The sequence below is a fragment of the Microcebus murinus genome, chromosome 3, assembly GCF_040939455.1.
Source record: "Microcebus murinus isolate Inina chromosome 3, M.murinus_Inina_mat1.0, whole genome shotgun sequence".
Lineage (NCBI taxonomy): Eukaryota > Metazoa > Chordata > Mammalia > Primates > Cheirogaleidae > Microcebus > Microcebus murinus.
In genome coordinates, this window is record NC_134106.1 from 33368280 (window position 1) to 33377012 (window position 8733).

The following is an 8733-nucleotide window of genomic DNA, read 5'->3' on the forward strand; positions in this document are numbered from 1 at the left end:
TTCTATTTTTTTACTGAGAATTTATATTTCTTTGCTAAGATCCCATATTTTATTTTTTTAAGCATGTTCATAATTTATGATTGAACCAGTTTTATAATGGCTGTTTTAAAATACAATTCTGACAATTTTAACATCTGAATATTCTCTTTGATTGCCCTTTCTTATTCAAGTTTAGATTTTTCTATTAATAGTTCTTGATATGAAGAATGAATTGCAAATGAAACCTTCACATTTTAGGTATTATTTTATGAGACTCTGGATCTTATTTAAATGTTTTGCTTTATATAACTCTTCCTCTGATACATTACAGCAAGGAAAGGAGATTTCCTCTCTTTCTGCCACATGGAATAAAGAATGGAAATACAGATTCCCTGGTAGGCCTATATTGATACCCTGGGGCCAACACCCACATGACCTATACTCACTGCGAGCGGATGGCCTCATTATTGTTAGGTGTTGGTGTAAGTTCTAAATCTCTACCAGACTTCCTCTTATATCACCCCAGCAGGGTCGGGGTGGGATGCCTCTACCACCATATGGTCTGAATGTCCAGATTCCCCGTATGGTCCCCATTGACACTATAGAGGAGGGGCCGCATTTACACCCTTACAGAGTATAAACATCCCAGCTCCCTACTTGGCCCTCTCAGGCAATATCCCAGTAGCATGTTGAAACACCTCATCGTAGCCTGGACAAGGCTGAGAGTCTAGGGGTCCTCAAACTTTTTAAACAGAGTGCCAGTTCACTGTCCCTCAGACCGTTGGAGGTCCGGGCTATAGTTTAAAAAAAACTATGAACAAATTGCTATGCACACTGCACATATCTTATTTTGAAATAAAAAAACGAATGGGCAAAAACACCTGCATGTGGCCCACGGGCCTTAGTTTGAGGACGCCTGGGACTCTCCATTCAACCTTTGCTGCAGGGGACAAGGGTAGGGCTATAGTTTTCTCTGCTGTTTTGCTGGAGCAGAGTAGCTGTTCAGTTATTGTCTTATTAGACTGCCCTTTTCTGGTCTCTTAACTAAAAAACTTGTTGAGGCTTTGTTTTGTCTGTGCCCGCTGGTGTTTCTAGAGTGATGGCTTCTCCAGCACTCAGCCCCAGCATCTATGAGGCAAAAAGAAAACTCAAGGAACTTACCACCATGTCATTCCTTAGATCCTGAAGTCTCTAGCCAGTCTCCCTTCTTCTCTATACCTTTCTGAGTCTTCTTATATTTTTTTAAAACATAATGCTCAAGATTTGTATATGTTCTTACCAGGAAGAATGGGATAAATTTCCAGCAATGACATTTGTTCACTGTACCAGAAGCCCCAGGTATTATAATGTTTTCTTCTTTTGACTGTGGGAACAGAAACTATTCTTGGCCCTATGTGAGCTCCAGGGATGGTTTACCCAACTCCTATCAAGTGTTTTTTTTTTTTTTCTCTGTCTCAAATGTGTTTGCTAATTAGAACTCAGCTGAACATCATAGGGACCCCTCTCCTCTGTAGATCTCAGGAGTTTCCCTTTGTGCACAGCTCTCGCCTTCATACAATTCCCTTTTCTAGCTACTTTGACTCCCTCTAACTCTCCACTCTATTGTCTTCCATTTCTGTGTCCCAGAAACTCCCCTAAAAGAGTAAGTAAGATGGAGCATTTGTTTCCCTTCTTTTAGAGATCAATCCTATACTAACTTTTGTCCAATGTCTGAAAATCATATTTTACATATTGTTCCCAGTTTTTGAAAGGTATGGAACAAATAGGTCCCAGTTACTGCAAGATGGCCAGAACTATAATTTATGTTCCTTGACTTTTTTTCTTTCCGTCTTAGTCTTGAGTATTGCCTAAAACAGGATATAAATTTACTGTAATTTTCTCAATTAAGCATCCTGAAAACACACATGTTCAGTGGAAAATATTGGTTTGAAACTGTATGACTTGAATTATACTCACAGGATAAATTGATATTCTTCTATTATTTTATAAGATTTCAAATTTAAAAAAAAAAGAACACATCATTAATCTAGAAAGCAGAGAAGATAATAAAAATAATCTAACCTCATCTAGAGATGAATTGATGTTTTTCTACTTTGGAGCCCCTCAGTTACATTCTTCTTACAATCTGGCTCTTGTGACATTGCTAAGGTAACAGACTTCATTTTACCTTATCACCAAACTCAGAAGTCTTATTTTATTCAGTTGGAAACATAAGTCTTACACTGTGTGGGTATATTACAAAATATCTCAAATTGATGAACATTATTAATGGCAATTAAAGTTTTCTCCAAAAGAAAAAGTCTACTTAGTTAAGAGAAAAAACAGGGCTTGTCTCTATTTTATGTAATATCATTACTACATGCATAGTCCCACAATATTATTCTAAGACTTAACATAAGCTACAAAATGCAAGAGGTAGTTATAAGTACTTAATTGTTAAGTTTATGGAAGATTGTTAATAAGTTTATGGAAGACTGAGAAGTCATCGATGTATACTTGAATTTAAATAACATTATAGATGCTGTCTGCCCCAGTAAAGTTACTCCATTACTGAACTCACTTTAATATCACAAGTATTTTATCTGTGAAAATGGAAATAATGGCTAACTGTGATATTGCTTTGAAAACTAGAAAATTTCTTATTTTGATGAATTAAAAACCTTTCTAATTTTATTGTGGCTATGAACACTTTAGAAGAGCCTATAGGGAATACTGCTGAAGAATATATGTCTCCTTCCTATACAGATAGAATTTTTAAACAATTTAGACTAACACATTAGCAGCGCTAATTGTTACATATGGTGACTTTGGTTGATTTGAGAAAAACTGGAATAGCAGGGACTTTTAAATCATTTAATCCTCTTCAATTAACTTTATTCAAACATCACAAAGGAGGGGGAAGATGTTTCCATTCTAACAGAAACCAGTAGAAAGTGTATGCTTTGTATGATTAATTAATACTTATCCCTATAATTATTAGCACTTGATTTTTTTCTATTACTAACCAGGGAGATAATAATTGTGCCATTAAAATGTTTTGTTCATTTTTGTGAAGATTTCCTATTCATCTATTCTATCATATTTCAAACCAGAATATTCCTTTGGCCAGATGTGTGCCACAATAACAATTTTGCTTGTTATGTCTTTTCTACTTACAGGAAAGGAAGAATTGTTCACATCTTATAGGGACATTATCTGTTATAGGCTCTTGAGCCTCATTAGTACTCACCATAAAAATTGTCATGAACTATAGGAATTAATGGACCTCCAAATGGTCAGAAATTTAATCCCTTCACTAACAGTTAGTAATATAATATAAAGCAATGGTAAATGACAGTGAAGACTGTATTGTACAGACTACTAAGTTTTGCTGGAATCCAGAAATGTTATGAATTACTGTAGTAATAGAAGCCAATGTGGCATATGGTACATGGCATATTTTTAAATGTTACACATTTTAATTTTGGGCAAAAGTTTATTACAGTGCCTGTTTCTTCATTCCTTTTCCTATTTTTTTCTTTAAGACAAACCTCCTCTTAGTAGCTGAAGAATGTCAGTTAAAAAATGTCAATACAATACATTAATTGGCATCCTTTAGAGAAAATGTCAATTTAGTAACAGACCTAGGGTATATATTAAAGAATTATAAAATTATAGAAGGCTATGAGTGAGCTTGTTATATAAATATATATACCACACACATACACATAAACATACATATGGATATGCCAATGTATTATATACTAGTTCCAAGTGATAGAATAGTGGCTATCATTTCAGCTACTTTTGGATGCATACAAATAATGACAAAACTTAATGAAAAACCAAAAAACATTATTTTTTTCTCATGATTCTATAGGTCAGCTGGATAGTTTAGCTGGTCTATGCCAGCTTGTCTTATATTTATGGATAGCTGGCATCTTGGCTGGGGTTGGATGGCTTAGGATGGTCTCACTCACTCACACATCTGTTGTTGACAGACTAGTTAATCTAGGGAATCTCAGCTGTGATGTGTCATTTCTGCTCTACACAATCTCTTATCCTTCAGTAGGCTGTGCTATCCTGGACGTCTTCAGATGATGCTATCTGGATCCCAAAGAGCAACAAGAAAATTCAAGCCCTGGTGCTTAAGATTTCAAGCTTCTACTTGCATCACATTTGTCAGTGTGCTATTGTCAGGGCAAATCACGTGTCTCGATTCAAGGGGTGGAGAAATAGATTCAACCTCTTGATGGGGGAGCTGCCAAATATTGTGACAATTATTGCAATCGAGCACAGCTGTGGACTTTAAGAACCTATTCATTCTTTTATAGATCCACAATGCTAATCCTATGTTCCTTGCATCTGAATACAGATATATCTTGAACATATTTTTGTTTGTGTCCATTTTCGAAAGACATTATTTTTTATTCATTATTCTTAAAGCTTCATTCTTCTGTGTTGCCTTGGCATAGGTTTAGTGTTTGAGGTTTGATTGTCACTTTATATGTATTTGAATACATAAACTTGTAAACAAAGACGTACAAACAGAAATTAATTGCTTTAATTATATATGATTAAATGAAGGTAGAATATTAAAAATGCTATATATTTCAGACACTTTAGGTCAAATTTATAACATTTGAATTACTTTCAAAAGAACCAAATAAGCATAGGATAATCTATTTCAGGATTCAGCAAACATACACTGGCTGCCTATTTTTGTAAATAAAGATTTATTGAAACACAGCCACATTCATCCATTTATGCATTCTCCATGACTGGTTTTGTACTGCAATGGCAGATTTGACTCCATGGCAACAGAGACCATTAGGTCTGGTAAGTAAAAAATATTCAATATCTGATCATCTAAGAAAATATTTGCTGACCATTGTACTATCTGAATATTTGAGACCATTAATAGCCCTTTCATTAGTATATTTATTGGCATATCAAAGAAAAGTTGTGCGTGTGTGTGTGTGTGTGTGTGTGTATTTCTAATGACTGTATCACGGGTTACTTGTTCTCAAATATGTCCAGATTTCTACTATGCATGTCATCTCCATCATAGTCATCATTGTCATCATCATCACCATCATCACCATCGTTATCATTGTCAACATAATTGCTGTCATCTACTATTGGAACTTTGTTCTCTATGCACAAAGCACTGGGCTGAGAGTTTTATATACATGTTATACAATTCAGTGACAATAATTCCATGGGTTAGGTATTTTAAAAGCACAATTTTATAGCCATTAAATAGAATAGCTTGGAATATATATCAGTTTTGTAGGTATCTAAACCTGTGCTCTGTCTTTATCCTATACTGACAACCAGTAGAACGTGGAGAATAACAAGTGAAGAAAAACCTTCATTAAATGATTTCCTCCAAAGGAGGTCAAGACCAGATGAACAAGTGACAGGCAGTGCACTAGCAGCTTTTATTATGTGAAAGATATTCTTTTTAATTGAGTGGAGAGTTCTGAAAGAAATACAGAAAAACTGATAGGAGAGAAAGTGGAAGAGGTTATTTACCTATGACATCAGATCAAGACTCATAGTCAATAGGATAAGAGGTGTTATATCCTTACAACCAACCAAAACATTGTGATCAATTGTGTTGACCTGGACCTCCAGTATTGAGTGCCTAACTCACAGTGTTGACACGTGTTCCCTGAGCCTTTCCTGAGTCTCTTGATACTTTGAGTGAGGAGAGAAAGATATCTGGGCAGACTTCTCACTTGTTCAATGAAATCAATCCATGTGTGAGATTAGCCTTTCCAAGAGTAGTTTTTAGCAATCATGGAAGCCTCCTATCTTGATCTGATCATGTCAGTGGAAGAAATAAAAACTTTATTCTTCTCAAAACAAAAATTGGGGGAAAAGAGATACAGAGATTAAATAAATAGAAAATGAGAAAAATGTAGGGATAGATAAATATATAATCAGAATGTAGAAGTGGTATTAAATAATTCATGCAGCCTTACAATATTCCCGTGTTAAATTTATAGCTTCTTAGCTTAGACAGGAGTGTAGAATAGTTGACAATACATAAAAGTGACATGCTTATGCAGGTACAGTTTTCCCTTTAGCATAATCTTTTTATTAAATAATATGAAACAGAAGAATGATTTAATAATTGGTTCAATTGTAGCTTTGGGTAATAAATTATCATACAACATACCCAAGCCATGGTGTATCTAGTTGTTAATTGAAAATCATGAGTTTTTGAGTTTTTTTTTTTTTTTTTTTTTTGAGACAGAGTCTCACTTTGTTGTCCAGGCTAGAGTGAGTGCCGTGGCATCAGCCTAGCTCACAGCAACCTCAAACTCCTGGGCTCGAGTGATCCTTCTGCCAAAGCCTCCCGAGTAGCTGGGACTACAGGCATGCGCCACCATGCCCGGCTAATTTTTTTATATATATATATATATATCAGTTGGCCAATTAATTTCTTTCTGTTTATAGTAGAGACGGGGTCTCGCTCTTGCTCAGGCTGGTTTTGAACTCCTGACCTTGAGCAATCCGCCCGCCTCGGCCTCCCAATAGCTAGGATTACAGGCGTGAGCCACAGCGCCCGGCCAATGAGTTTTTTTAATATGGCTATATCACAGGCAAACTTAACCTTTCCTTACCTTACATGATATGGCTTTTTTTTTTTTTATAATATATATATCCGTTGAATCAAGCAAACTGAAAGTGTGAAAGAATCCAACAGTTTAGATATAAAATGTAACCAAAATGTCAAAAAACAACAACAAAAAAACATTTATTGGGTGTCGAGGAGGGGGGAGAAGGGGATGGGTATATACTTACATAATGAGTGCATTGCGCACCACCTGGGGGATGGACATCCTTAAAGCTCTGATGGGAGGGGGGAGGGGAGGCAAGGGCAATATATGTAACCTTAACAACACTTATACCCCCATAATATTATGAAATAAATTTTTAAAAAGATGCTAGATGGCCATATTCTCTGTTTATTCCATTTTTGATGTTACAAGCACATCAGTAAATAAATGACACTATTTAATGTTTATTAGGTGCCAAGCATTGTGCTAAATATTTTAAGTGTATTAGCTCATTAAAATACAAAACAACTTTATGAAAAACATTACTATTCCTGTTTTATAGTAGGAAATAAAAGCTTAGAGAAATGACTTACCCAAGTTCAAACAGCTATTGGAGATAAGGAAATTAGCTGAGATCATTTTGAGTCTGAATTTACTCCAAGATGTATGTTTAACATCTTTGATTTTAAAAGGCTGTTATTTCATTCCATTCTAAAACCCTTCCTTAGGTATAGAGATATTACTTCTATAACACCAGACATGGGCATCATCATACTTGGTTCTCAGTTGTTCTCTCTTTGTATTTTCTATTCTCCAGCTATTTGACAAACTCAGTATCTTTTGATTTCTTATTTTCTTTGTTCTCATGAATCCTCCATAAACAGTACCTAACCAAAAAATTTAGCATATAGCTCTGGACATACAATTGGTGTTCAATTAATATTTTTAATTAAATGAAAAGAGCAGAGATTATTAGACTAATATACAATTATTTTTCAATTCAAAGGCAGTGAATTGGCTTGCCTATATCCACATTATTTGTTAGTATCCAAAGTAGCAAATGTATCCTAATGATTGGTTCTCTCTTAGGTAAGGCGAGTTTGTTTCTAGGTCTTTGGGTTTACTGTATTTCATGATAGCATATTCCTTTGCAATTTTGCCTGACAGAATATATACTTACATTTAGTATAATTTCCTTCTTAATTGCACTTTAACCCTCTGTTCTCTTCATCAATGAGGATAATGTTTGCTTAACAATAAGTTTCATATTCATATTATTTCCAGGTAAATTTTACTGATAACTTCATATGCTACTCTAAATTCATACATAACCAATTATTTTGTAGTTCATAAGCTTGATGGTTGGGTATTGACACAGATATGTGAGATGTGCCTCACTCAAACTTAATGATGTTGGAATATTACCCATATGTGATGTGATAAATAAATACATAAATTTACACATAATATTCATCCCTATTTATTCACTTTTGCTAAATTTACCTTGCCCCACACTTATGCATCATTGGCCCAACTACCCCACCTCTGTTCACCTCTCTCAATCTTAGTTATTCTAGCACTATTACAATGATAATACAATTACAGTTATTCTGTCAGCTTAAAGCATAAGATTTACTTAATTTCCCCCTTAATTTGAATTAAATAATCTGAAATTTAGAAAATCAATTGATCCAAATTTCCATTACTTTTTATGTCATATCTGAAATCTGATTGCTGTTTTCCCATCCATGTTACTCTCACAAAAGCAGGACATAGTAAAGCTTGATTTTATAATTGCTGTTTCTATATTCATTGTTAGGAGTTTCTGCCTTTCCAGCATGTTGCTTTGTGCACCCAATGGGAATGTGTCACATTACCAGAACATCCTCCCATACTTTGTAACCTGAAGTGGTTGAGCTTCTGGCACCATTTCCTAGGCTTTGCTAGAGAATGATATTGTTTATTACGTTCGGATAACAAAGATTGCCACATATCCTGTTGCTAACAGCTGTTCTATGAATGGAGCAAAGTGAGTAGGAGGAAATGGCAATTCTTATAAAATCAAGCTTTTCTCCCAGTCCAGGAACAAATTGCACTTGGTTTGAGAGGTCTCATAAGAGCCAAAAGAAGTACTTGAGTACTGCCACTACTATGCTTGAACTGTAGAACTAAATTTAAATGTATATAGCTAGCATACCCTAAA

The 8733-nt window shown here is 34.9% G+C and overlaps 1 non-coding gene across 1 annotated transcript; it reads left to right on the plus strand.

Moving 5' to 3' along the window:
* Positions 1 to 7864: 7864 nt before the first annotated feature.
* LOC142870406 (small nucleolar RNA U13) lies at positions 7865 to 7965 on the plus strand. Its single transcript, XR_012918807.1, has one exon. It is a non-coding gene; the product is annotated as a small nucleolar RNA U13 (small nucleolar RNA).
* Positions 7966 to 8733: the final 768 nt, after the last annotated feature.